Here is a 5,495-nt window from a genome sequence, read left to right on the forward strand (position 1 = left end):
AAACAGTACAATGAGATAAATCTAATTCCTTTTTTAAAAATTATTGTCATAGATTCTGCCAGTTAGCAGCAAATTGAGTAATATGAAACAGGCTGAGCAACTTTTTTTTTCCCAGAGCGTAACCAATGCAGGGTCAGCCACGTGAGAAAGGTTATCGAGCTGAAACATCACATTTTTCTCCACAGATGTTCCCACACGCGTTGAATATGTGCTGGATATTTGTTGATAATTGAGATATTTCCCACCGAAAAATTCGTTTCTCAATCCACAGAAACTGACACTTTCCAATAAAGTCGAATTTGCTCAACATGGCCCTTATTCTTAGCGTACTATCCCCATGTCAGTAAAAGTTAATCCATGTGAAGCTTGAACTCATAACGGGTACTTCACAGGCCTCTACACTGTCATGTAAGGATCACGCACTGACCGATTGCGCCACTGCACACACGTTTTCCACGTTACGTTCATCATTTAGAATGTATATAATGAATTTTCCACGACAGGAATACTTGCCAAATAACGGACGGAAATGTGGGAAGGTCAGAGTGGGACGAAACTTTGGAATTCGGTGACCCAGAGGCTGTGGGAGGGTCAGTCACTGAGTCTGTTCAAGACTGAAATTTCAAAACATCACACGTTTAGGGGATAGTGCAGGAAAATATTGAAAATGCATTCTTCAAAAAGAAATGCAGTTTAACATCGGTTACTTCACCAGTTCCCTCACACAAGGAAGTAACCACTGCCGCAGATAACCATATAATCCCAGTTCCCAGGCCCGGAACCAGAGAAACTCAGTGGCCCTCGCCGCGAAGATACAACCGGAAATGGGGATGGCAACGAGCGCGTGGAGTAGCTTTAATTGACATGGACCAAGGATTACTGGGACATCAGGATTTGGGAAAGCAATTTTAATCTAAAGCAAATAGTTTTTGGCAGCACAGATGCTTGTGGATTGACGGAGGATGTGTCCGTGAAAATGTCTCAATTATAAAGAAAAATGCTGCAAATATTCAACTAGTAAAGAGAGATATCTGTGCAGGGAGAAATTGAGGTAATGTTTTCGCTCTATGAACTTTCTCATATGGATGACTCTGCATTGGGTTAAATTGCAGGAAGGGCTTTTTCGCCCGTTTCATATTATTCAATAATCTGCAAACACACAAAGGCCATTAAAGTAATCTAAACTTGCGAAAAATAACGCGAATATACGATGTTGTGATTGGGCTCGAGTTTTCCTCACGTTATGGAGGCAAAACAGGAAAGTCGAGTTGAGATTTATTAGAACAGTCGTGATCTCATTGAATCGCTGAGCGGACTGGATAGGGTGAATGGCAGCTCCCTGAGGACAAATATATTTTCTTTGCCAGTGAAACTCGCTGCATCACAAAGTTGGGGCCATTGAACTGAAGCAGTGACAGTGATGAACTTTGCTGGCTGTTCATGTTGCGAATGTTACCATTGCTACTCATGTCCGCGTTCACACAATACCTGCAGTGTGTAAAACTGCAGTATGGAGTGGGCCAGGGATGCAATGGATAACATCGCTGACGACGGATTAGGAGGATTGTCGGTTCGATTCCTACCTGGCTTGAGCACAGTATAAAAGTTCATTATACCTCCCAACTAATCTTGCTCCCTGCTACTAAACCCGAGTGACGTTTGAATTTCTGCAGAAACAAGAACCCTTTCACTCTCTCTGATCAGCAAATATCACCAATGTTCCAGTCTCTTCAGAGGAGGGGAAGATAAAGCTGCTCATGCCTACCTTTTGGTTTCCCAAACCCACTGACCCAATCACTGCAGCTCCTGGGAATAGCAAGGAAACAAATCAAATCGCCCAGTCTCAGCTTCAAGAAACGTTAGAGTCTCTTTGGGAAGTGGAATCAGAGGAGAATGAAGGGTGAACTGTCTGACTGATCAAAGACAGTTCAGGCACCATTCCCATCTTTAAGAGGCTGGGGCATTGACTCTCACATTCTCAGTGACATTAAGTGTTCCGAGACATTAAGAGGATTCCCATCAGAACTACTTTACCTTTGCTCTTGTCTCTGTCAGGAACAATCAATCTTGTTTCCCAGCCGCGCCAGTGAAAGTGCTAAATCCTAACCACTAGACCACCAGGTTTGAGGGCAGAAGCACGTGAGTTGTTTCTTAATGACGCAGGTTTTGACATTTTTTTCTCTTCCAAAATCGAATTTTTATGGGCCCATCAATCCCAGTTTCCAGCACTTGGCCTGTAGCCTTGTATGCTCTGACGTTTCAAGTGTTCATCTCACTAATATTTTCCCTGTGACATTTTAATCTCAAAAGACTCAATAAACGGGACTGGAGTTTGAGATGGTAAAATTGTGTTCGTGGCCCCCTCGGGGAACTGAACCTCATTGTCACCCACAAACGGAAGCAATCAGATACATTTCCCCGATAGTGACAGAGGCCTCAGGAGAGACCAACCCCCAGAAAGCAAGGATTTCACCCACCTGGCTTATATGGTTCAATTTCAGACTTCAAAACTAGAGTCTGTTTAAAGCAAAGAAAGGAATCATTCGGCCGCTCCCCTGTCCGTGTTACTCCCTCATTGTTTCCTCATCACTCTGCAGTTTATACTGCTCGACCTCATTCCTCCTGCCAAACTGCTCTCGCCGTTTTCAGGACCTGTTGCCCATTTTCCCACTTTCCTCACCGAAACTGCCAGAGGCCCAAAGGAACTGCGAACACCAGGAAGAAAAGTAGACATTAAGAAGATGGTGTTGCCCAGCTTTCATCACAAACGATGCAGATAGCAATGGGATTTGACCCCCTGATGCTTAGAAACTGGAACATAAAGCCAGTGCATTCGACCACTCCGCCACGCTTGCGCCTGCCTTAGAAGCTCCAAAATTGGCATGATTAGTGTTGACAGTAAATTCGAATATTTGTTGTAGAATATTTATCAATCTGATTAGCGTGATGAAACTTCGAGGTTCTTTTTTTTTAATTCTTCGCCTGGATGTGAGTACTTCAGCATTTATTACAACTTCCAAGTTGTCTCTGAGAAGATGGTGGGGAGCAGTTTGTTGCAATTGGATCAATCTGACCAACTGGCCCGATACTGACTGAAGCAGCTGTTCAGTCAACATTTCAATTCTCCTCCAATTGAGACCGACAAAGAGGCATTCAGATACATGCACTGCAAGTGGCGCGATGGCTCAGTGGTTAGCGCGTTACCTCACAGCAGCATGAACCTGCCGTCGATTCCACCCTCAAGTGACTGCCTGCGCCGAGTTTGCACGTTCTCCTGTGTCTGCATGGGTGTGTTCAGATTTCCTCCCACAGTCCAATGATATGCAGGCAACATCACAGGTAGTCTTGGCGCGTTCTGCAGCGTACTTCTTTCGCATTATCTTTCCATACAAAGGCGTCCTGGTTCAATGCCTCGCAAGAGCCTGATTTGCTGGTGTCACAGTGCACCACGGATTCCTGGTTTACCCTCTCTTTCAAATGCATCTCAAATTAGTCTCTGAAAGGCCTAATTCTGATATTGTCTGCAATGTCTCAATGTGTGTGAATCGAAACAAGAAGTCCTCAATCATGTTTTGGAGTCGAGAAACATGTCGGCATTTCTTAGCACAAGAGCGTCTCATTCAATCAACAACGAGAATGAATGGATTTACGGACTCTGATAAACCTCTTGACTCACGATCTGACACAGTCACTAATATAAAGGTGTGCTCTGAAATCTAAGCCATGTTACAATTGAAACTGAGGTAAAGACAGTCAGACTACCCAATGACATGGTATCCATTTTTGTGATATCACAAAAAGGGCTGTATTTCTATAGTGCAGTGGTTATCGCATGCGGAATGCCCCCAGCATCATATCAGGCACAAGCAGGCTGCGCTGCTGCTTCATGTTACAGGCAAATTGCGTTGTTCATCCTTTTCACTGAAAGCGAATGGAAATCGTTATACCATTGCTGCTGTGAAATCAAATCCTGCGTGAATTCTAATGGCTGTTATTTGCTGTGGTGGCGAAAAGGAGAGTAATTGTGATGTGAAATTTTGTTAAATTTCTCTTATTTCCTTCATTTCTGTCCTGAAGGGAACTGATGAGACACCTTCTCGATCCGCTGCAATCGTTGCCGTCCAGGCACACGCGCATTTTTGATAAGAAGGGAAACCGAGCCTCTTTGAGACTGTGATTGCTAATCGTCACTTCTTCATGGGTCATTTTCATCCTGTTCTTTTTTTTCCCCTTATTTGCGCATTTTCTGGAAAGTGGCGTTGGACTAAACTCCCAGTATAATTGGAATTGCCCCGCTCCCACTTGCGCGAGTGGTTTGTGACACAAACAAGTCGAGGTGTTACACAGACAGTATTCATCACCATTTTTGCTTCGGTTGCGCGTTAAGACCTCGCAGGTTTGGGCTTCGCTCAATTCGTGAGGAGCGAACACAGTTATCTTCTGGCAGCCAGAAAACTTCCCTCACAGCGGTCAGCGATGCAGGAGCCCTCGGCCCCTGGGTGTGCTGGAACCACCAGCCTTTCGATTAAGAGTTGAATACTCTAAGCGATTGCGCCACAAAGTAGGGCTCGCATACGCGCTGCAAACAAACATTTAAATTGGGGGTCAGCAAATGTCGCGTCGTCCGGATGGACAGTGCGAAAAGAGACACTTCAGTGCACCTCGTCCATGTCGGCCAGATATCCTAAATTAGTTTAGCCCCATTTACCAGCATTTGGTCCTTATCCCTCTAAACCCTTCCGATTCATGCATGCATCCAGATGTCTTTGAAATGTTGTCATTTCACCAGCTTCCACAACTTCCTCCGTCAGTTCATTCCATACACGGATTACCTTCTGCGTGAAAAATGCCCCTTCGCTCCAATTTAATTTTCCCCCTGTCACCTTAAAAATATTCCCTGCAGTTTTGCACTTGCCCACTCGGTGAAAAAAGACCTCGACCATTCACCCCGTTCATCGCCCTCATGACTTTATAAACTTCTCTGAGTTCTCATCCTCCGACGTTGCAGGGAAATTTGGCCCAGCCTATTCAGCTCCGCCCTGCAGTCCAAGTCGTGCAACGCAGCAACATTCTTGTGAATAATTTCTGAGCAACTTTACGTGACTTTCTTCATTTCTCAACAATGACAATAAGGTCGGACAACATCAGTCTGCTTGAAATCGAAAAGTACAACGTGAAGGGCTGCAAATTTCAACGATTTACAAAGATCAGCGGGCACAACAGCAGTGTGTGGTGTTTCTTCAGTGTCGTCTTTATCACGTACACCTCACACGCGATAAGTCGCCACTTCGAAAGCGCGCAGAAGCTGCAGTCATTCCTCCTTCGTTATCAACGGCCTGCTTCTGCTCGGACGTAGACCGAACTTTCCTGCGTGCTCCTCTGGTCAGTCACGCTTGTTTTGAATTTATTCAGCCATCTCTGCTGTTCTGGCGTAAAGCAATACAATTCCAATTAATAGCAGAGCTAAGATTTGTTAAATTATTCTCCTCACTGTT

Source organism: Rhincodon typus, chromosome 8, assembly GCF_021869965.1.
Source record: "Rhincodon typus isolate 14 chromosome 8, sRhiTyp1.1, whole genome shotgun sequence".
Classification (NCBI taxonomy): Eukaryota; Metazoa; Chordata; class Chondrichthyes; order Orectolobiformes; family Rhincodontidae; genus Rhincodon; species Rhincodon typus.